Source organism: Enhydra lutris, unplaced genomic scaffold, assembly GCF_002288905.1.
Source record: "Enhydra lutris kenyoni isolate GAN:26980312 unplaced genomic scaffold, ASM228890v2 scaffoldscaffold52, whole genome shotgun sequence".
NCBI classification, from domain to species: domain Eukaryota; kingdom Metazoa; phylum Chordata; class Mammalia; order Carnivora; family Mustelidae; genus Enhydra; species Enhydra lutris.
Window position 1 is genome coordinate 3,343,314 of NW_019154136.1, and position 25,433 is coordinate 3,368,746.

A 25,433-nucleotide genomic window follows, 5' to 3' on the forward strand; every position below is an offset into this window, starting at 1 on the left:
GTAAGTTGCATAGGGTGTCTGGGTGGCTCAGTTGGTTACACGACTGCCTTTGGTTCAGGTCATGATCCTAGATTCCCGGGATCAAGTCCCACATCTGGCTCCCGGCTCAGCAGGGAGTCTGCTTCTCCCTCTCACCCTCCCCCCCCTCATGCTCTCTCTCTCTCCCTCTCATTCTCTCTCGCAAATAAATAAGTAAAATTTTTAAAAATTTTTTTAAAAATTAAAAAAAGAAGAAGTTGCATATTTAGCTGTAGGACTTATGGAAAAGTCCTAATAGATGCTTTGATGATCTCCTATCAGAAACAGGAAAGCTGCGAACATGCTGAATATGCTTGGGCTGGGAATGTACTCTTTTGAATAAATTAATTTGGATTATGTCATATTAGTCAGCATAATGTGGCCACAAAAATGATTTACTTGCCAGCATGGCTAAAATTTGTCGTCTTAAGCAAGACAAGCAGTAAAGCTGCAGTAGTTACAGCTAAGGTCTCTCAAATGAATTTTACAGAAAGTGAACCAATGAGAAATAAACTCTTGATCTGATTTAATAGTCATGGCAGAGACCTTGCGCTGCTCTGGAGGAGGGGACAAGGGCTCTGGGTCAGAAGAGGCTGCAACATTACACAAGGGCTCAGCCCTGTGGGAGGCTGAGACTACTCTGGATCTGACATGTTTGCGTAAATGATGCTTTGCACACCTGGGGCTGGGTCACCCTGATGCAGACCAAAGAGTTATCATCCTCGTGCCCACTACCGGCAATATCCATCCAGAAAGAGAACAGACCAGAATAGTGCTGATCCAATACCTTGGGATCAGAACTGGGACAAGGGGAGGATTCACTAGGGTTGTTGTAACAAAATCCCACTAGAAATTTCCATTCCTCGCACTTCTGGAGGCTGGAAATCCAAGGTGCTGGCAGAGTTGGTTTCTTCTAAGGGCTCTCTCCTTGGCTTGTGGGTGGCAACCTCTTGCTACCTCTTCACGGGATTATCCAGTGGTATTCCTGCTGATGTCTCTCTGTGCGTCCTAATCTACTTTTCTTTTAAAAACACCAGTCAGACTGGATTAGCACCCACCCTAATGGCCTTGCTTTAATTTACCTCTTTAAAGTCCCTATCTTTGGGGTGCCTGGGTGGCTCAGAGGGTTAAAGCCTCTGCCTTTGGCTCAGGCCCTGATCCCAGGGTCCTGGGATCAAGCCCCGCATCAGGCTCTCTCCTTGGTGGGGAGCCTGCTTCCTCTCTCTGCCTGCCTCTCTGCCTACTTGTGATCTCTCTCTGTCGAATAAATAAATAAGATCTTTTAAAAAAAATAAAAATAAAGTCCCTATCTCCAAGTACAGCCACATTCTGAAGGATTCCTATGCCAAAATATTAAATCTATAAATTATCTTTATTTTCTTAATGAATTAAATTAGGCCTATCAATTGAAAATGTGGTTTTCAGGGCCTGGGGGGCTCAGTCAGTTAAGCATGTACCTTCAGCTCAGGTCATGATCCCAGAGTCCTGAGATCAAGCCCATGTCGAGGCCCCCTGCCCAGAGGGAAGTGTGTTTCTCTCTTTCCCTCTCCCTCTGTGTGCTCTCTCTCTCTTTCTCTCTCTCTTTAGCTCTCACTCTTTTTCAAATAAATAAGTAAAATCTTAAAAAGAAAAAGAAAACAAGAATGTGGTTTTCATGCTGAGATTGAACCCAGAGGTACTGTGATTTCTGTCTGACATGCAGTTGATGGCCATATTCTCTGTATTCTCCATTAGATAGAACCACGTAGTGGCAAAGGGTTACTTCTCCAAAGTCATGTAAGAAGTTCAGAGAAGATGTCATAAAATACATTTTCTGTGAATCAATAGCATTTCTTTTTTTTTTTAAGATTTTTTTTATTTATTTATTTAACAGACAGAGATCACAAGTAGGCAGAGAGGCAGGCAGAGAGAGAGGGGAGGAGCAGGCTCCCTGCGGAGCAGAGAGCCCGAAGCGGGGCTCGATCCCAGGATCCCGGGATCATGACCTGAGCTGAAGGCAGAGGCCTTAACCCACTGAGCCACCCAGGTGCCCCTCAATAGCATTTCTGAAGAAAATGACTTTAACGGAAATATGTGCTAGGTTCTCAGCATTGCCTAAGAAAAACAACTGATAGAGAAGGACTTATATATATATATATATGTAAGACTTTAAACCTGAAATTGCCCCCAGCAGGACTGTAGGAAAGCAAGGATATTCTGGGCCAAAGCCCCCAAGCCAGTTGTGTTTAAACGATGCACTTGAGGCTTCCCTTTGAAAAGCTGAGTGCCATCATTGGTCATTCTCTAGTTGAATGGACAAGGTGCCCCAAGGCATCTCCCAAACTCTTTTTCATTTATACTTTAAAGATAAAAGGCATCACTCCTTCTAACACATTAGATCAAGGATACTAGATAAGAGAGAGTAGAGGACAACAGTAAGACTGCATTTATCTATTTCTCTGATGGGTAACTGGCTTCACTCGTCAGCTTCAGCTTCGTGCTCCAGCAAAGCCTCTACCTCCCCTAGAAATAACATCAACAACAACAACAATAATAATAAAAGGAGCTAACATTCACTGGGAGTTTATTATATACCAGATATTGTTTTAGGTGCTTTATGTATGTTGATTTCATGAATCATCACAATAATCCTAGGAAGCCAGTTACCAGTAATGACATCAGCATCCCACTTTGCAGATGGGAAAAATGAGGACAGACAAGTGAAGTACCTTGAGCAAGATCACAGAACTAGTAAGTGACATTGCTGGGAGTGGGACACAGCTCTTCCAGGAATGGGTCTCATGAGGGATTCAATAAACCCTAACCGTACCTCCTCATACTTCTGCCATCCTTAGTGGCAAACCGATGATTCTCTAGGCAGCTTCCTTGTAGGTTTATTTTTTAAATAGTATATTTGGATGCCAGCAGTCATATCACTGGAAGATATCAACGCTGGCCCCATTTTCCTCTATGAAGTTTGCGTACGTGTCTCCCCCTACTCCTTGGACTTAAATCCCCTTTGAAACATGGATCATTCAATGAAGTAAGCAATTGTGTGTTGAGAGGGGCCGATTTTGACTGGCTTCACTTTCTGGGTTCACCTAGGTTCATTGGAGACACTGTCTGAGCACTTATGGGGGGATAATGAAAAAAAAACAAATAAGCTAGGGTCTGCAAAGAGCTGACCTTCTAATCACAGTATTCCTCATTGCTGGCTGCACATTAGAATCACCTGGGGGAGCTTCTGCATAAAGAGGTCCTAGTGACCCTCAACCCACCCTATGCCTTTCAAATCAGAATCTCTAGGGGTGTGGCCAGGAGAGCAGTAGTTTTTCGGGAGCTCTCCCGGCGACTCACAAGCAGCCTGGGCCTGCCCATCACTGTGGAGAGACACACATGTAAATGAGTCATTACAAGACCCTCTGGCTCAAGTAAGATCAGAGTGCTCTAAATAGCAAGAAGACAGAGCCACTGCTTCTGACCACAGACCCTGCAGGTGTCTTCACAGAGGAGGAGACCCTGACCTGGTCTAACCGGATGAGCAAACGTTAGGGTAGAAGGGAGGGGGTCTTAGATATTCCAGGCAGATTGAAGGGCAAGTGCAAAGAAACAGAGTTAGGGAAAAGGGAGATGCATTTTGAAAAGAAATAGGGTTTCCCATGGCTGAATAGTAGGTGTGTGTCGGCAGGACAGGAGCCAGATCATTAGTGGCCTTGAGTGCCATGCTGGGTGTTGCACCTGAGTCCTGCAAGGGAGGCTCCTGGCTATTGTCGCCTAGGAAGGAGCCAACACCCTTCTTTCCTTAGGTCATGTAAAAGAGGACTCAGTATTTTTCTATAGGAATTTTACTATAGGACTTCAGAAAAACAGAACTAAAATCAGAGAAGATCAAAGGCATAAAAATTAAATAATTTTCTTATATAATTAATGTATGGAACGTACCTTTGTCATCCCTAAAAAAAAACTCTTTAGGTAGGAACCCTCATGAAGCAAGGACCATCTTTCCTTCTTTCTCATGAGCACCTTTTAGCTCATGTTAACCTTCAGAAGAAAGAAATTTCTTCATCTGATTTAAACTCTCCTGGGAAGAGGGGAGATAATGTCAGGAGTCTCCTATTTGTGGAATGTGGAATGCTTCTGAAGCTTTTTTTTTTTTCAAAGACAGAAGATGGCCAAAGCCTTCTATCTATACATGGAGGACCCCTTTTTACCCTATCCCCCCAGTGCTTTAATAAATCCCTCCATGGAGGGTCGCCTGGGTGGATCAGTGGGTTAAGCGTCTACCTTCGGCTCAGATCGTGATCTCAAGGTCTGGAGACAGCCGCTTCCTGCTCAGTAGGGGGCCTGCTTCCTCCTTCCCCTCTGCCTGCCTCTCTGCCTACTTGTGGTCTCTCTCAAATAAATAAATAAAATCTTTTTTAAAATAAAAAATAAAATAAAAATCCCCCCATGGAAAATGTGGGCTCTGCAATATTCCGGTTCATAGGGTTTAACAAAATGATTAGTGTTAAGTCGATCAATTGTGTCAGGAACCAATACTCAGGATGGTCATTCACTAGTTGTGTGACTTACTCTGAGTCGTTTCACCTCTTTGAGTCCCACCTTTCTCCACTGTTCAGTTCCTCCCAGCTCTGAGATTTTGTGACGTCTATGGATTCTCCATTTTTTCCAGCCCTGAAGTTTGGTGATCAAAATCACTTCTGATGCTAACTCACCATGATTCCTCTGACAGCCCATGAAAGCTATTTTACACCTTGACACGCCCCCCCCCAAGAGAAATCAGCTTAAAATGTTTTTCTTTGACAAAAAATGTGGGCTCAGTACTTAAAAATGCTGTCAGGTTGCATGCAGTTTGATGGAGCTGCTTAAGAAATCTGTCAACAGCATCCTGGGTTAAATTGTTGTGCAAGCCAACTGATCCTGTACTAATGTAGTTGGATATTTTCTGACAGCCTGCGATAGCTTCTGTAGCTCTTTATCTTCTGTCAACTACTGGAGATAGCTTCTTAAAGAGGGGTGAGTCTTTATGCATTAAAGAATGCCAAACATCATTCAGTCACTTGCATTTCAAGGGCATTCTATACAAGGCTGCCCTAGGTCTCCGTTGGAATGCCCAGGGAAGTTGTGCTATACCTTGCTCTGGAGAAAACTATTCTGTTTCTTCTTAGAAGATTAAGGTTAAAAAAAAAAGAAGAAGAAGATTAAGGTTAATTCTTGTCTGAACATTTCAGTTTCACCGAAAAGGCTACAAGCCATAGCTTTGGATACACAAAATCAAAACAAATTAATCAGCACCCATTTGGGTGTTCCAGTCTCTTTGCATGAGACTTCTTCATAGCCTGCCTCTTCTCTTCCAGGAGCCAACCCAACTGCTTGCATGAACAGTTTAGAATTGAAACCTCAAAGACAAACTCGAGTGGCTGTGGATCAGACTTTACCCACATTCTATAAGTGTTCAGCTCTTATGGCTGACAAAGAGTTATTGTTACTATTATTAAAGTGTGTATAGCAATCCCTTGTTCACGTAAATGTTCCCATTCCCTGTCCCTCAAAGAATGGTTTGTGGACTAGCAGTGTTGGCACCACTTGGAACCTTATGAGAAATAAAGAATTGAAAGGCCTACTCTAGGCCGAATCAGAATCTGCACGTTAACAAGATATGCAGGTGATTCATAAGCACATTAAACTTTGAGCAGCACTGGCTTGGAGTATAGACATTGGAGTCAGACTAGCTCCATGACTAGGCAATGAAAATAAAACCTGACACTTTTTAAGGGCTTAGTGGTGCCAGAACTGTGCCCAAATCATCCTGGTTAATGCCTCTGTGTCCATGTTTTTCCATAGGACAACAACAACAACAAAGATAAAAGGTATTTATCTCACATGGCAAATGGCACCACCAAACTGCTCCATCCTAAAACTAGGCACCACCCTTGATCCCTCCCTTTTCCCCCAACTTCATCCAGTCCTGACTGCCCAACCTCCAAACTCTCTCAAATCCATCTACTTCTCTCCATCTGCACAGCCAACAGCTTAATCTTAATAATCATTTCCCTTGTCTGGACCAGTGCAGTAGCCTCTCCATCAACTGTCCATCTCAACCCAATCCATTCCTCCCATAACATTAAAATACATAGGATCAAAGACCTTAAACATGGAAATAACCTATAATAAAAGCTGATTTGTAAAATATCATAATTTCCAAGTATAAGCCAAGTAACCTGACTGTGACTTCAGAGAGACATATTCAGTGCAGTTCTCATGGATTCTAGGGAAGGGGACCCCAAAGTGGGAAAATCTGTATATATAACTCCAGCCTCTCCAGGGAAGAGGAGGCTCATCACACCTGAACATGGTAGATCTCTCTCCCTCTCCCTTTTGTAAATGTATGATATAATGAGAGTAGACATGGATGTAGCAAGCTAGCTCTCAAATCAAGCAGTTGTCTCCCTAAGGCTGATATTTTTGCTATCAAGGCTGCCTTTTGAGTTATCATTTGGAGTCCCATTAAATTCTCCTACAGGAGAAAATGCACTGATAATCATCCTGTCTACCTATCAGTCTTGCTTCTTAATATATTAATAAATTTGCATTGTTTAATTCATCTGCCCTTCATGAGGTCATCCCCCAACCCCAAACCATTCTGAGTAGACTGACCAAATCATGTGCTTGATACCTGTATTGATTCAGTTGCATAACAAACCACCTAAACATGTAGTGGCTTAAGGGTACAACTGTTTATTGATCTCATGAATCTGGGTGTCATCAATTTAGATTGGACTTAACTAGCTGGTTCTGCTGATTTGAGCTACCCTGGTCGACCTTGGTTGGGACTCACACATATAGCTATAACCAGCTACCCAGCTGCCTGGGGCTGGCTCACTACCAGTTTTTTTCCACATGGTATCTCATCCTCCAGTAGGCTAGCCTGGGCTTGGTGGCAAGATTCCAAGAGCACCAAGAAGACAAGCCCCAATATACAAGTACTTTCCACGTCTTTGCTCCGTGTCACATATGCTGTTTTCCCATTGGCCAAGACAAGACAAAAAGCTAAGCCCAGATGGGGCAGGGCACTACTAAAGGACATGGACATTAGAAACCATAAACAAATTGAAACTCCCCTGCAGTCAGCTCAACAAGTGTCAAAGCTGATAGCCAGGACGGACATAGTGATGACATCAAGGAACCACCATAATAAAATCAGGCAGCTCCAAACATGCTTGGGTCCTCATGTACTTTTAGTACATGCAACAACTGCAATATTTGACACCATTTCCTTAAAATAAGGTCATCCCATGTGCACGAATGAATTCACATAAAGAAGTACTTACTCCCCAAGAGGCACTGCCATCTCAGCCTACCCTCTCTTTGGGTGTCATTACTAGGAACACATAGTGTTAATGCCGTGGCTCATATCCATGCAGTATTGTCAGGAATAGAGCAGGCAGTGAGGGACCACTTCTGCCCTTTGGCATGTAAGGACTCACAGGTTTCAGCATCCACAGGAGATGTCTTGTTCTTCTGGCCTTTTATGAAATTCGACTCCTTGGGTTAGGCTACTCAAACAAAAAGAGTAAGAGAAGAAATCATGGATGTGTTTCCCAAATCTGATTGGTAAAGAGGACTCTTTGTACTGACAAAACTAAGTTAAAAGTTGTCTAAAATGATTAGATCAGAAGCCTATGGCACATTTAAAGAGATGAACTCAATAAAACCTAGGTCATCTTCTGGAACATTGAGTTTCAGTGAGTATTGTACACCTGCGGAGTGCCTTGTGAGCTTTCTTCCCAGAGTCTTATAGAGGAGGATAGGACATGAGCCCCCCTCTTTTGGGCATCACCCATCAAACCATGGGGAATGTTTTACTGGTGCATCTTCTCCTCTTGGGATTCAGCCATTAGCATGGGAAGAAGTAAGGACACTGGTATCTGATCTCTTAAATGTCTTTCTCTTTCCTTGGATCTTTTTCCCGAAGCCAAAAAACTTCCTGTCCCAGTGAAATAGAAGCACCTTTTGTTCATTTTCCCCTTTCTTATGGACAATCTTTGATTCCTCCCCTTCTTTCCCCAGCCCTAAACCTTATGACTCATAAGATAGTGGGAGAGGAGAAACATCGACAAAGAAATAAAAAAATATCTTGAGTTGTGATTTTCAAAATAGTGTCCTCATCTACTTACTTTCAAAATTAGATTTTTGCTTTGGCAGAAATGGAAATATTTTTCCTGTGCAACCTAAAAGAAGTAGTGCCTTTGTCACAGCAGCAATATCCCAAAACTTGGCATAAATGATGTGGTTTGGAAATATAGGTGAGGTTCAGTGGGGTGGAGTCCAGAGCCAATGGCCAGTAAAGAATTCCTGAGACATCTTTGGTGCACAATGGTGGTTTATTAAAGCACAGGAACAAGGACCCGTGGGCAGAAAGAGCTGCTACCCGGGGTTGGGGGTGGGGGGCTGATTATATATGATGGTGATTGGGGAGGTAAGGAAAAAGGGAGGTTTTGAAAGAACTCTCATGAATTAAAGAAGACACACAGGATACCTGAGGCTTTGCTATTTGTCAAGTTAAGGTTGTTTTTCCTTTTACTAAGGCATTAACAGTAAGATAGTTGGGAGCTTCCCAGAGGAATATCACACTCCTGCTATCACACGTCCTTGTCAATGAGCTTTAAGTATAGAGGAAATTCAGCTTTTTGACATTTCCCTCTGCCTCAGCCTCCCTCAATTTTATGGAGGGGAGGATGATGTTAGGGCTTCAGGAACTGAGTTATGGGTCTCTGGAAGTTAGGCTGTTGATAAGAAAGCTTCCTTGTAAATTACTAGGACATTTGTAAACTGAGGGAGACTCGGGTCTTGCAGGATTGTGATCTCTACAAGTTCGATATTTGTTCTTCCTTTAGGGCAGCCCGGAATGCCTGAGGAATGTCACATATATCCCCTGGGTGGGCGGAGGGGTTGCAAGGTGTCAGCTTCTGCTTTGTTCTCAGCTTGCCTTCTGTACCCTCACCATAAAAATGAGCCAGAAAGGGATTTGTGTGGGATGAAGCATCAGCCTTACATGTCTCCTGTCATCTTCCTCTGTCCATTTACCTCTCAGATATGAATGGAGGCAGAGCTGAGTGGTGGCGAGAAGATGTTTGTGGTGGAAGGAACACAGTTTTGAATCCGAGATTTTCCACTTAGCAGTTGTATTATAGGGAGCGAATTCACCACATTGCCCTGAGCCTCAGTTTCCCTTTTTGTGGTATGGAGATTAAAAATTACTTTCCTCACAGCATTGCAATGAGTATGGACTAAGAAAAGGTATATAGGCAGATTCCTAGTTCAGTGCCTGACCTATAGTAGATGCTCAGTAAATGGTGATATTATTACATCCTCAGTCCATAGATTTTCCTGCTCAAAGCATTAGCATCCAGCATCTCAAGCTATCGCATCCCACGAGGCTTCCTCCAGCCTGCAGCTGTTACCAGTTCATGTTATCAACTTTACCCTCCAGACAGCTCAGCCTTTCTCTGCAAAGGCTTCCCAGCAGATCTGTGCTCAAATTCTTCCCGGGGCTGGGGCAGGTAGGAGGGCAAGAGAGAAAATGTCTCGCCACCTGCCTGCAATGTGGATGCCATTCTGTTTGCATAATCTCTTTATGCAATGCCTCCGGTCCAAAGAGCTCCTGAAGTACTTTATAAAGTTTACTGACGCTACAAAACATGTTGCAAAGAGAAAGTACTAGGTCCACCACTGAGATGGCGCACCTCCAGGGTACAGAGAGATTGCAAAACACAGCCAAGTAGCTCTTCCCTGCAATTAGGAAGCCAAATAAGGAGAAATGCTCCGACTTAACCTCAGGGCACAGCGGAGTTCGAATCTTAGGAGGAAATGACCCTAGCTGGAAGTGTAATAAGAAAAGAGAGATGCCTAGCTTTCATAACCACAGGTAGCTGAGAAATTAGATTTGTGATGCACCTAGAGATTTAATTTGTTTTCTTCAAGCCAGAATAACACTTGGAAAATAATAGGTCAGAGTTTCTCACAACAAGGTTGGGGAGGGCTACGTCAAAGACCTGTGAGGTGTTTTTTTACATATGCTGATTCCTAGGCTCTAGCTTGGGGCCTGGGGGATCTGTGTTTTAAAGCAACCCCTGGTGGTCATTCTGTCCCAGAAGGTTTTGTGTTTTATTTCATTTCCGTCTCCTTATCTTGCTCTCTGAAAATGGTGGGGGAGCAGCAGAAGAACCGGAAAATTCCAGAGGGCCCAATCAACAGCACGGAGGCACTGAGCTTAAAACGGGCCAGAGAAATAAAGAAAACCACTCCCCTCTCCCCACTCCCCTCTCCCCAACCTCAAGAGAAAGGGAACATTAAAGAGAACAGTCTTTTTCCTTCCCACAAATTAAGAGCCTCCCTTTGGTCTCCATCATGAGTGTCTATATTAGTCTCTTTTCAAATTTGTATTTTCAAATCTCATGAAGGCTTCTTAACTCAGCTGCTTATAGCTTGATTTCTTTAAGGCAGTGGTTCTTGATGTTTTTCATGTCACAGACTGCTTGAGCCTGACGGCAACTGTGAATCGCCTCCTCTCAAAAAATGTGCATGTTCACGATATTTGGTAGGTAGCTCGAAATCTTATGACTTTAAGTGTGGTCCCGACCCACACCAGGAGCATTGCCATCACTTGGGAGCCTATTAAAAAAGTAGATGCCTGTTTGTGACAACGTGGTTTCGCTTCTATGTGGAATATAAGAAAACTCGAACTCAGAGAAACAGAACTGATCAGTGGTTGCCAGGAATGGGAAATGGGGCTTGGGGGAGGTCGGTGAAGGTAGTCAAAGGGCACTAACTTCCACTTGTGAGATTAATATATTCCATAATAAGTAAGGCATGGGGACTACAGTCACCAATACTGTATTGTATATTTGAAAGTTGCTAAGAGAGTAGATTTCTTAAAGTTTTCACCACACACACACAAAAAAAGTTGTAACTATGTGAGATGATGAGTGTGTTAACTAACCTTAATGTGGTAATCATTTTGCAATCTATACATACATAAAATCACTATGTTGTGTGCCTCACACTTACACAATATTATATGTCAGTAGTATCTCAATGAAACTAGAAAAAAGGATTATAGATGCTGGTCTTGATAGACGCAGAAAAAGCATTTGATAAAATTCAGCATCCTTTCATGATGAAAACTCGGCAAATTGGGTATAGAAGGAATGTACCTCAACATAATAAAGGCCCTATATGACAGACCCACAGCTAGCATCATACTCATGGAGGAAGGTTGAAAGCTTTTGCCCTAAGATCAGGAACAAGGCAGGAATGCCCACTCTGACTACTCTTGCTCAACATTGTGCTGGAAGTCTTAGGCAGAGCACCTAGACAAGACAAAAAAAAGGAGGGGAGGAGCTCCAAATCAGAAAAGAAAAAGCAAAATTGTCTCTGCAAATGATATATTCTTCTATGCATAAAACCCCAAAGATGCCACTGGAAAACCTGTTACAACTAATAAATAAATTTAGTAAAGTTGCAGGTTACAAAATCAACACACAAAAATCAGTGTGTATCTATACACTAACAATGAACGATCTGGAAGAGAAATGAAACAGTCTCATTTACAACAGCACCTGAAAGAATAGAATACTTAGGAGTAAATATAACTAAGGGGGTGAAAGATCACTACAGTGAAAATTATAAGACATTGAAGAAAACATAAATCAATGGAAAGATATTTCATGTTCATGGATCAGAAGACTTTATGTTGTTAAAATGTCCACACTACCCAAAGCCATCTATAGATTCAATGTAATCCCTGTCAAAGTTCCAATGGCATTTTTCACAAAAATAGAAAAAGTGATCCTAAAATTTGTATGGAACCATAAAAGACTCTAAATAGCCCAAGCAATCCTGAGAAAGAAGAACAAAGCTGGAGACATCACACTTTCTGATTTCATACTGTATTACAAAGTTATAGTAAGAAAAACAGTATGGTATTGGCATTAAAAACAGACACATAGACCAATGGAACAGAATCAAGGGCCCAGAAGAAAACCCAAGCATGTATGGGTTAACTAATATTTGACATGGAGGCTGAGAATACGCAATGAAGGAAAGGACAGATGGTGTTGGGGAAACCGGATATTCACATGCAATAGAATGAAATTAGACCCCTATCTTACACCACTCAAAAATACTGACTCAAAATGGATTAAAAACTTGAATATAAGTCCTGACACCATAAAACTCCTAGGGGAAAAAAAGCATGAAAAAGAAGCTCCTTGACATTGGTCTTAGCCATGATTCTTTCAGATATAACAGCTGAAGCACGGGCAAAAAAAAAGTTGAGCAAGTGGAACTATATCAAACTAAAAAGCTTCTGCACAGCAAAGTAAACAGTCAACAAAATGAAAAGACAACCTAATGGAAGAAAGTATTCGCAAATCGTCTATCCTATAAGGGGTGAATATCCCCATCATGGGATCAAGAAAGTGGAAATGAATGTCACAGAGGGTTCGAGAGAACTCTCTCTCTCTCTCTCTCTCTCTCTCTCTCGCTTGCCTGGCCTCTCAAGCATCAGTCCTCTCACAAACCTGACACCGAGCTAAGGGTACAAAATTCTCTGTGTGTGTGTGTGTGTGTGTGTGTGTGTGTATGTGTGTGCCTTAATCCAGCACCTCACGCTGGAACACTGAAATGTGAGAGTACATAACATTTTTTATTTTATATTATAAGTCTTTGAGAACTTCGCAAAAACTAAAACAGGTAGAATCCAATTTTATACTTCTGATACACTAGAGGGCAAAACATCTTGGTTTTCTGTTACCTTGGAAACTGCTTTCTAATTTCTAGTCATGTGAAACTATGATCTGATAAGCAGCTAAGGTCCTCTTGCTAATTGTCTAAATCAAGCAGAAAGGAAATAGTGTTCTGAAAACATGAGAATTCATGTTCCCATGAGTCTCCACAAAAAACCATTACAGCTACTAAAATCACATTGGGTTTACAAAGTGAAGTCTTTATTTTTCAAATCCAAGAGATAAGGGGAAAAAAGAACTTTCCAAAATATGTAATGTTCAGATTTTGAATAGGTTGTATTGCAAGAGTCGATTTGTAAGGTTTTTTGAAATATAGAAATATTTGCTAGCAAAAGGGTGTCCTGAAAAGTAATTAATTTTTCATAGTAACCCCTAAAATTTCATACAGTTTGATTTTGCTTATTGTGGTGTAAGAAATAAATCTTGAGCCACAACTCTGTGCCAAATACCAAGCTAAACATTAGAGTTATAGCCGTTGCTCTTAATACCTATCCCAGATGCCCAGCCGATTCTCAATAAATAGTGCGTACGCTGATACATTCATGAATAAACAAATGCATCTTAGTTGAAGGGGCAGGCTGACAGACCTGGATTTGAACCCTGGGTCCTTCTTTTACTTGTTTTATGACACTGAGCAAATCACTCACTCTCCTTGGGCCTTGTTTTCCTTATCCTCCATATCATTATGGATGCAATAAAATGCTGTGATGGGGACACCTGGGTGGCTCAGTGGATTAAGCATCCACCTTTGGCTCAGGTCCTGGGATCGAGCCCCACATGGGGCTCCCTGCTCAATGGGGAGTGTGTTTCTCTATCTCTCCCCAAACCCTGTACATGAGCTCGCTCACTCACTCAAATAAAATCTATTTAAAAATAAACAATAAAAAGCTGTGAGAATCAAAAGAGGCATGTATATAGAGCAACAAGTAGAATGTCTCACATGTGGGCACTCAGTAATGTTAATATCATAATCCTCTTGAATTAGTTCATACCTGCTGAGTCAGTATATCAATCAAGCTCCAAAAAATGAGTGTCATTTCTCTAACTCAAGGATTGACTCAACTGGGATTGACTTTTCACCCCTGCTAAAGGGGACATTTGCATTATCTGGAGACATTTTGGGTTGTCATAATGAGTGATGGCTGGGGATCCTACTGGCTTCTATTGGGTAGAGGCTAGAGGTGCTGCCCAACTTCCTACAATGCACAGGACAGCCCCCTAAAATATATCTGGCCCCAAACGTCAATAGTGCCAAGCATAAGAAACCTTACTGTGTACTCACAGGACACAATGCTTTGTGGTACACCCTTTTCCTTTTGTCTGAGTCTAGCCGCTCCCTTGCTCTTTTCCACTTTCAGCATCTTTAGAATCCCGGAATCCTAGTGTCATAACAAATTATCTTATTTGGCTTTCCTCTGAAAGCAGACTCTGGGACAAGGGTCAAGTGTAAGTTATCAGGATGTGGAAGAAACAAAAATAGGAAATGAAGAAATGAGTCAGGGAGGCACGTGGGTAGCACAGTTGGTTAAGCACCCGACTCTTGGTTTTGGCCTAAGTCATGATTTCAGGGTCGTGGGATCGAGTCCCCTATTGGGCTCCATGCTCAGCATGGAGTCTGCTTGAGTTTCTCACTCCCTCTCTCTCTGCTCTTCTCTTTCTCTGAAATAAATAAATTAATCTTTAAAAAAAGAAGAAGTAGAAGAAGAAGTGAGTCAGGGAGCAGAAGGATGCTGTTATCCCACGCAGGGACAAGGAAGCTGGGGCATTTATCCACAGACCCACAGCAATCATTGGCGGCTGCTCCAGGGATGCCAATTCCCTGACATCTGTCTTCCACCTGAGGGGTAAAGTAGGATCTGGAGGCCAGAGAGTCCTCAAGCAACAAAATGTAGACGCTGAGAGTTTGATGTCGGGCCAGTGTGCTATAAGCAGTAAGAGCGACGGAACAAGGGCCAGGCCCTGACAGTATCCACTTCCTAGCTCTGTCACCATGGCTTTGCTGATGGGTCTGGGCTCTGGAGTCTGAGTCCTTGGATGCAAATTCTGGATGCATCATTGACTTGGTCTGTGACCTTGAACAAGTTACCGTTCTAACTTCAGTTTCCTCCACTATAGAAGAGAAATGACAGTTGTGCTGAACTCGTAGGGCTACTGCAGGAAAATACAAATGAATCACATAGACTGTCTTGCTCAGACAGCTTTGGCCATCACAGTGATAGAGGTCATACTAAAAGCTCACCATGGTTGAGCATTTACTTTGAGCCAGGCGCCCCTTTTAAGTACGTGGCACACACTAAGTCAATTAATCTTGCCAATGACTCTTCGATGTAGAAGCCATCATTATTCTCCGTTTTGCAGGTAAACGCAGGGTACCAAAAGGCCAGCCATGTAGAGTTGCTTGTGTTGCCTGAGATAAGATCGAAAGTGGGGAGCCATCAGTTACATAAAGGAGGAGTAAAGGACATTCCAAAAGTAGGAAGTATGCAGTGTTCATGTATGCTAAATCAGAGTCCTCTGATTTAAAATCTGTCTCTCCTTGTGTGGTGACAAAGTCAGACACTGAAATATGACCAAATATTTCCTGATGATCCAAGTGCCAGGTGTAATCATTCACCTGAATTGCACGGTGACATTCTGCCCAAGCCCCATGCTCACCAAAGCAAGTCGTGGGTGGCAGCTCCGTCCTGAGGACTGGGGTCCTTTTTTTTCACAGTTGCCCACAATTACAGTGAAACCTGACCTTTGTGGTTTCATTTGTGGGCTTTTGAAATGAAGATGTCGGGATTCAAAATTGGACAACGTTGTCAGCAGGGAGACACCTGGAAGCAGAAGATTTATGGTAATAAAAACTTGTGCTCTCAAAGGACCAGCTAAATTACAGTTGGCACAGGGCATATTAGAACTTGTCCAGATTCACTGTCAGCTCTCTGAATTCATGGCCTTAAAAGGCAATAAATTGTTGGAGGAGTATACTGCTTAAGGAGATCAGAGATAAAACCGAAAATGGAGAGCCCATAAACTGGAAATTATTGAATTCCCAACTTTTCTCCTAAATTGTGTCCAAATGGAAGACCTCCTGACAAGAACTGGGGTGTTATTAAGGAGTCTGAAAATTCCTGTTGCCGTTGGATTCCTCAGGCTGATTCCCCCTCATCCCCCAGTGGGGGGGAGGGTATCTCAAGGTGTTGGAAGAAGAAAAAGATTGAGCAGCCACCAGCAAATGAATTAACATTAGTTGTTCATTTATCCTGATCTGTTTTTGCCCTTCAGTGCTACAAAATGGTGAACACTAAATCTGGAAATTGAAACTACCTCAAAAAAGGGGGGGGGAATGGAAGGGTCGCCATGTGTATCCTGTAAGACTTTATGGTATTAAGCATAAATTTTATTCCTTTCATGACACACCCATCTGTAATACGAATATCCTTAATTTACAAGTAAATGTAACACATTTATCAAGTTAGAAAATGCTAGACCAGCATTATGTACAGTATAATAAGGGGATGATGATTAAACATTTATTCATACCATCCTTAATAAGCAAAATATTTCTCCTAAGAAAGCTGAAAAGAAGTTAAGAAGCTAGAAAAAAAAAATAAGAGCATAAAAGAAGGCAGAACAAGGTGTGATCAGGAGTGAAAATCTCTATCTTAACCCTGCTTAATGGGATGAGAGCTTTGTGTTGCCTCAGCCCAATGCTTTGTCCTGGGCACAGCGCTCCCCCAAACTGCCTTTGCCCCGGTTCTCCTGAAACCCTCACTAGCTAGTCCTCTCCTGACTGGCGCCAGCAAAGACAAAAGATACAAGATAAGGAGGAGACATCAACAGTCTTTCAGTGTGTTTTACCTCAAGTAGCCATGCCCATGGAAGTCAAAGGTGATGAAGTTCTATCCAACTTGAGGAACAGAACAATCAAGGCCCTTCTGTTGTCACACCAGCCCGTGGAAAATGAAATTCCACACACACACCCCCATTATAACACAGCCCAATTTTTAACAGGCAAGATCTTGAAAAGAGATCTTGCCGATGACTAACCTTAAATCCTTTATCTTGCACTTTAAACCATGTTTCCCTTTGAGCCATCTTCTCCCAATATACAGAATTAATTTGTCTAATGTCCACTTTCTTATTCCCCTTTCTCTCCTCTGAGTCCCTCGGTGTTGCTGCCATTCATATTTTTCTACATCAAGGCATTTTCTGCACTGTGTGGGAACTCTGTAAGGTTCTTCGACTTCATGAGCTCTGGAGTTCAGAATTACATGGGTTATTTAAGAGAGGCCTTAACCAAGACTGTATATGAGCTCATTTTTATTACAAATGTATTTAGTATAGACACAAATCCATTCCTTTTGTTTACAAAAATCAGTACAGAAGCACCTGGGCTAAAAATAAAAGTCCATCTCAAACCATTTCCTACAAGTAGCCACATTTAAAAATTGGATATGTGTCCTCTTGGACTATTACTTTCCCTTTTACAGACCCATCTGTATACATAAACATGTAGTATGTTGAATTTTATATAGATTACGTATCTTTGTTTATATAATTTAGCTTTATTTATATATTTCTTAGCAATTTTATTATACTAGTACATAAGACATACCAGTTCAATATTAAAATTTATGTAACTTCAATTTGGGGGGCAGAGGCTAGAAATAGCAATGACTTAAACAAATTAGATCATTTCTCTCTCACCATGGCAGAAACTAGCTTGTTGTTTTCCAAACCATATTCCCTTTCCTCCTGGGCATACACAGTTAAACTACACTTACCAGAATCCTTAGAGTTGACCACACCCCTATGACTGAGTTTCACCAATGAGCAATGAACAGAAATGATATGTGCCACTTCCAGGTATGGGTGATGAAACCCTCCCACAAGGGATCCTCCACTCCCCATCTGAATGGAGTGAGCTCTAGAAGCTAGAAAATAGGGGAGTCACTGATGGAAACCAGATCCCTCGTTGCCATTTTGAAAGGATCTGCCAGGAGAGTCGTTCAACCCAAGAAAATGAACCTTCATTGTGCTAAGCCACTGAGAGTGGGTGTTGTTACAGCAGTTAGTGCAGCCTGAAAACTACACTCGCATAAAGTAAACCTGAGTTGAACAGTCCAGGCATGTTAGGGGGGCTCAGCAGAGTTATCAGAAATCTGAGCTTTTATCTTCTGCTTCACCATTCTTAATGGGTGTGGTAGACCTTGGTAACATCTGCGATACTTAGTCTCTGGTCCTTGTGGGGAACTGAACATGTGAGTCTCTAGGCTATCATCCTTTCTGTGGTTACATTATATTACATGTCTGATGCCTATTCATTATTATATGATCAGTAAACATTATAGCAAGATGATGTCTGTAGCATAATTTTTAAAAATGTAGCCAAGTCTCATATAAGGTCTCAAAAACTATATAGAGTTTCCCAAAGTTCTAGATCAATTCATCTGTTCACTGCCTTATAGTTCTAGGACCCCCTCTCTGCCCAAAAGGCCACTGGATTAACACCAAGAAAACAGTCTGTGTGTATCAAGGTCTTAGTGTTCCCTGCCTCAGACCATGTCCTACATGAGGTGGCCCTGCAGTATTATGATTCTCCTGGCCCCTGACGTGTAGCCCCAATTCCCTGCTCCCAATCAGGGACATAAACTGAGCCCTCTATGAAGATGCTAGCTTTCTGTTCATATTTGTTGTGGCAGAGATTATCAAGGTGTCCACCAAACCCATCTCTTCTTCTTCTTGAACACACAGCTAGACTACAATTCCCAGCTTTCCTTGCAGCCAGGTGTGGCCAGATGCCTTAGTTCTGGCCAATAGATTGCAGGTAGAAGTGATATGCACCACTTCCAGGCCTGGCCCATAGGGATATTTGTCAGCTTTCTAGTAAATGTGGACAGGTTTTTAATGCCTATATAAGTATAAAGTTGTCAATTCAGTGTGAGAGGAGCAAAGAAGACATTTCAGGGGAGAAAGGAGGAAATAATAGAAGAAGATACATTTTTTTAAAGAAAGAGAGGGCAGAATATATGTTAAATATACATCCAAAAGAAATACTTGGGGTAAAACCTCTCAAGACCAGATAGCATGCCTCAGTCATAACACAAATCCTTTAGTTTAGGATAAACCACAACACATATTCAGTTATAGGCCCAAGAGACTGTTCTAAAGTCTGATAAGAGGGCTTATCACGACTCAATGACAAGTACCTGGATTAGTGGCCCTGATGTACAGAAAGGTGGGTTCATATCCTGGCTCTGTTGTTTATTAACTGGGAACGTTTAGATTAGTCATTTAGTGACTCTAGCCTTCTGTTTCACAACTTCAAATACAGATAAAAATACTACTTGTCTCATAGATTAAATTAAATCATGCACATAAAGTACTTAGAACAAAGCCATGCACAGAATCACTCCTTGTTAAATTCACAATCTGTGAGAGACATTTACTGCTCTCTGCATATCCATGTGCACCCCCAGATCTCCCAGGCCCTTTAAAGTTGAATATGACTATGTACCTAGTTCTGTCCAGTGAACTGTGAGCATGGGATATGTGTCACTTCTGGGCCAAAGCATTTAAGAACCAGTATATGACCTTTCAGCTCTCTTCTCTAGAGACTTGACTGCAGAGGCTACAAGATGAGATGGCAAAGACACAGGATGGAAACAGACTCAGTTGCTGAGTCTTCAAAAGGAAGATGGCTGCCTTGAGGAGTCCCAGTCTCCTATTAGACTTTGCGTGAGTGGGAAATATGCCTTTGTTGGGCTCAGCCACTAAGACTTCAGGATCAGCTTGTTACCACAGCATGGCCTAGCCTACCCTGACTAATACGCCATATAATGCAGTCACATCGTATGTACAATCAGACAAACTTAATTATATAATCTTGGCAAAAAAACTCAGTTAAGAGAGTAAGAATGTATTTCAAAAATTAATATTGTTAAAACATTCACCTTACCCAAAGCAATCTATAGGTTCAAGGCAATCTCTGTCGAAATACCAACAGCATGTTTCACAGAACTAGAACAAATAATCCTAAAATTTGTGTGGAATCACAAAAGACCCCAAATAGCCAAAACAATCTTGAGAAGGAGAAACAAAGCTGGGAGTATGAAAATTCCAAATTTTAAGATATGTTACAAAGCTGTAGTAATCTAAATATATCTATATTTGGTTCTGGTACAAAATCAGACACATATATGAATGGAACCAGATAGAGCCCAGAAATAAAGCCACGATTATATGGTTAATTAACCTATGACAAAGGAGGCAAGAATATACATGGGGAAAAGATGGTCTCTTCAATAAGCTGGGAAAACTCAACAGCTCCATGCAAAAGAATGAAACTGGACTGCTTTTTTTTTAGACACCAACCACAAAAATAAACTCAAAATGATTAAAGACCTAAATGTAAGACCTGAAACCATAAAAATGCTAGAAGAGAGCATAGGTAGTAATTTCTCTGACATCAGCCTTAGCAATATTTTCCTGATAGTCTCCTGAGGCAAGAGAAACAAAAGCAAAAATAAGCTATTAGGACTACATTAAAATAAAAAGCTTCTGCACAGCAAAGGATACAATAAAAAAAAAAAAAAAGAAAGGGGCGCCTGGGTGGCTCAGTGGGTTAAGCCGCTGCCTTCGGCTCAGGTCATGGTCTCAGGGTCCTGGGATCGAGTCCCGCATCTGGCTCTTTGCTCAGTAGGGAGGCCCTCTCTGCCTCTTTGTCTACTTGTGATCTCTCTCTGTCAGGTAAATAAATAAAATCTTAAAAAAAAAAAAAAAGAAAAAGAAAAGAAAAGGGCAACTACTGAATGACAGAAGATATATGAATATGTATATGAATATATATGAATAATATATTCAATGAAGAATTAATATCCAAAATATATAAAGAACTTATACAACTCAATACCAAAAAAAAAAGTATGATTTAAAAGTGGGTAAAAGATCTGAATAGACAGTTTTCCAAAGAAGATGTCCAGATGGTCAACTAACACACAAAAAAGATGCTCGGCATCACTAAGCATCAGGGAAATGCACATCGAAACCATAAGGAGACATCACCTCACAGCTGTTAGAATGGCTAAAATAAAAAAGGCAAGAAATAACAAGTGTTGGCGAGGATGTAGAGAAAAAGAAACCCTTATGTACTGTTGGTGGAATATAAATTAGTACAGCCATAATATGGAGGTTCCTCAAAAAATTAAAAATAGAACATATGATCCAATAATTCCACTATTGGGTATTTACGCAAAGAAAACAAAAACACTAATTCAAAAAGATATATGCACCTTTATGTTTATTGCAGCATTATTTACAGTAGAAAGAAAACTGAGTTTCCATCCATAGACAATTGCTAAGGAAGATATGCTTTGTACATGGGGTGGGGGTTGTACAGAATGGAATATGACACGGTCATAAAAAGGATGACATTGTGCCATTTGAGACAAGATGAATGAACCTAAAGGGTATTTTTGCTAAGTGAAGTAAGTCAGATTGAGAAAGACAAATACCACATGATTTCACTCATATCTAGAAAAAAAATGAATAAACAAAGAGCAGGATAAAAACCTATAAATACAGAGAATAAACTGTTGGTTGCCAGGGGTGAGGTTGGGTGTTGGGCAAAATGGATGAAGGGGAGTAGGAGATACAGGCTTCCAGCTATAGAATGAATAATTCACAGGAACAAAAGGTACAGCATAGGGAATGTAGTCAATGGTACTGTAATAGCGTTGCATGGTGACAGATGGTAGGGACACTTGTAGTGAGCAGGGCATAATGTATAGAGTCGTCAAATCAGTATGTCGTACACTTGAAACTAATGTGACATTGTGTGTGTCAAATATACTCAAATTAAAAAATTGCAAAAAAGAGGGAAATACCATTCTGCTACCCCTTTTCACTCAAAAAGTGCATAATCGAGCACGAGCGTGAGATAGGAATCATCCGTGGATGGCTGCACCCTCGTTTGCTCCCCCATTTTTACTGCCTCTTATATAGTATAAGCATCTCCCTAGCTAAATATAGCTGTAGTTTCAAAAGACACATATTTTATATACAACGTATTTCCTAAACAGACAACTGTTTTATTTACCTCATGTTCAAAAGCAAAAATCAGAATTCTGTTCCAAAGCTGGTGAGAAAAGTGACCATATTGGCCTTACTAAGAGATGGTAAATCTCTTGCCAGTGTGACAGTTTTCCTAAGGGATCTTCATGGCTAATTTGGACCAGAGAGCCTTCCTAGCTAACTTTCGAGCCTGCCCCCAGTGTGAGATGTAACTTCACCTGATTACCATGAGCATTACATGATATGACAGTGGAATTAGGTAAGTATATAGAATTACTGGAACATAGCAGACCCTAAATAAATGCTACCTTCTATCCTCTGCTGCCATATTGACTTGAACAGCATACTTCAGAGGCCCCAGTCCAATGGATGACCTCCTGGTTGGGGCTAGTGAATCCATATTGGATGAAAGAGGACTTCTGACACCACCCCTCCACATCAACACACCCCCTTAGGTTTCCATACAAGAAGGAACTTCCACGCCTTTCTGCCTGATGGCCAAGAGTTGGCAGGAACTCCTACAATCTCCATCTCTCTAAAATCTCCTCTCAGCAGAAGGCATGAAAGCCCAATGGTTGGAGTCTAGGGTATTCATAGGGTGCTATTTTTCTCTAGCAATTAAATGGAATATGTAACCTGCATATTTAAAGGTCACAGTCTAGTCAGGCATGTTCCCTCTTTGCCTTTCATGTGCTTAGGTGGCATTTCAGGAGAAAGTCCTCCATCTTTATGTGTCACTTTCATGGGATAGGGTCTCCTGGGCAGAGCTTCCCTGTGAAAAGGAAACTTTCTATTCCTTCTCTCTCCATGTATCCTACCAGCCACCCTGTGAGCGAGGCGGGCTTGCACCCCCTGAGTTAATGTGGAGAAGTGGACATAAAGACTGCCCTTCAGACCGCACTTTTGTGACAGGTGAATAGAGGGGTCTGAGTTCAAAGAGGAAGCAGGAAGCTCCACACTGGACATCTCCCTAAAGCATATTTCATTCCAGAGAACTCTATATTTCTGGGTTAAGAGATTTTCACCCTACCATTAATAATGCTGACATCATTTGGCTTTTGGTACTTTATGTTCTCCATCACCCAGAAGCTTGGGAAGGAAGAAGAGTGAGTGCAACTCTCACCTTAATCCCTAGCCCAAAGAAAGGGCCACTTTCCCTTGGGACACTAACTGTAAATGTTCCCTTTATTAGGGGATCAAGAGTATACTTATCATGATGAGCACTGCATAATATATAGAATTATTGAATCATTATATTGTGCACCTGAGCGTTATATCACATTACATGTTAATTATACTTCCAGAAAAAAAGAAAAAAGATTTCCTTTAGAAACAGCCCTAGCTCTCTTTCTTATCCTTTGTAGAATTACAGGAACCATAACTCGTCTGGAAATAAGTTATGATCTCTCCATGTAGCCAGACTTCCACTCTTTCGTAAGAATTGTCATGGCCATTCATTCAGTAGTAGCGTGGGAAAGGCAGCCTCTTATGTGGTTACATATTAAAGTACTGCATCACTTATGAAAGAAATTACACTGCTCTGTTATAATGCATTTCTTTATCGCACAGTAGAATAAAATATGTAAAATCTGATATACTCAGTGTGCACAAACCAAAACTGTTTATGCCTCTTGGGTCTTATTATGAAGACAAATGCTGTAGAAATGGGTGTTCCTAGATTTCTATTTCTATTACATATACATAATGATGTATAAGTACGCATGTGTGTGGAGAAAATACTTTAATGAACGAAAACCTAAAATACCTAATGTAACAAAGTAAGATGAAACATTGGGGTTTTTATGAACCTCATGGTGCTCTCCTTCAGATGAAGTCATAATATAATTAAGAGGTGAGGGAGACTCAGGCCAAGAGAGTCAGGGAGCAGCCAACGTGTGTGATATATTCAACATTCTGAGTAAAGGAAAAATTAAACATACAGACGCATATTCCATGAAAGCTACTTCGTAAGCCTAATTAAGAATTACAAACTCTATGGTGTGTGTTCCATACCCCAAATCTGTGGGACTTGCTTTGTTCTGATGGATATTGCTATCTTCCCCAAGTTTCTATTAAGATGACACATGCCAACTGATTGCTGCCCCTCCCCTACATACATCCGTGATCACAACAGCTCACACACATCCTTTGGGTTTTTGTAGGAGGGCGGGTAGTTTCTGTTTGGGACCTACAACTTCATGTGACTTAATATTATGCCATACCTAGTCACATTTTTAAAAATACAGTAGTGACTACTGATTGCATTTATCACGTGATGTGGTGACTGCAGCCCATGAAATGTATTTTCTTTCAAGAGGTTTTCAATGGAAGCTCTGGAGAGATTTTCAGGTAGAGGAAAGCTGGTTAAAACAAATATGTAGGAAGTATGGGGGCTGGGCCTTCTCCCCCTTGGAGTTGCCCCCCCAACTACATCAGTAAGACCAAGTCCCTGTCAACACACCTGAAGTACCCTGTGTACCCGTCTCCAATTTCATTTTCCCCCCGCCCCTGTTCCCACAGAGTTACACTTCTCCCAAAATTGGTATTTACCATTCCAGAGCATTCCTTTATGTCCCTACCATGTATGTATGTAGCCATCAGCAAACCATTACTGCTGTGCGTGCTTTAAAATGCTGCCTAAAGAGTACCATACTTTATGCGTTCCTCTTCGCCATGCATTCTCAATTGGAAGGATAATTGGTTCTTAGAGAAGCCAAAAAAACTTAATCTTCTGATGGATAAAGCACAGATATACATATATACAGTTCATAAGCAGATACACAGTGTATCTGACGTATCACAATTTCATGGGAGAGCATCAGAAATAAATGTCTAAAAAGGTTCTTTGGGGAGGCAGTAAAGAAAAAAAATTTGAGAAACCCTGTTCCACATTGGGCTATTTCCCCTTAGTTTTAGGTCTGGAAGTTGTGACTGGGCTGATAGCTGAATCCTTTCCACTGTGTAGACAGTTCTGATGCATGAGTGTATTTAGCTGTTCTTCTGTGGAGAACAATGTCAGTTGGTCATTTGGTTCCATACCTGTGGGCGTCCGTGAGTATGTCTCCCCGTTCATACATAAGGGAGTTTCACTGGGATGTACACCCAAGCGTGGGGGTGTTGCTGGGGCTTGGGCAGAAGCATATTCAGCCTCACTAAACGTGGTCAAGCTGTTAAAGTGCCACCCAGATTCAAAGAAAGAGACACAAACCCCGCCTCTTGAAAAGAATTTCAAAGAATGAGCAACCGTCTTTGATTTATCCAAGTTGGGGACACGGGGAGGACATTCTCCCCATCTTACCACCACCGCAGTGCAGTACAGAAGAGAACTCACTCTTTCTACCAACAATATTCTCTGCTTTCATCTAGTCTCCTATTTCTGTGGGCTTTGTGTGTGCGTATGCTGTCTGTCTGTCCATCCTTAAGGGTGGTTTTTGTACAGAGAAGAGTAGTTTAGGGTTTTGTGTGTGTGTTTTAAGTATCAACATTCAGTTTGTTAAAATGGAAATTCAAAAATCTAATTTCTTAAGTTTTTATTTTAAAGATTCTATTTGACAGAAAGATAGTGAG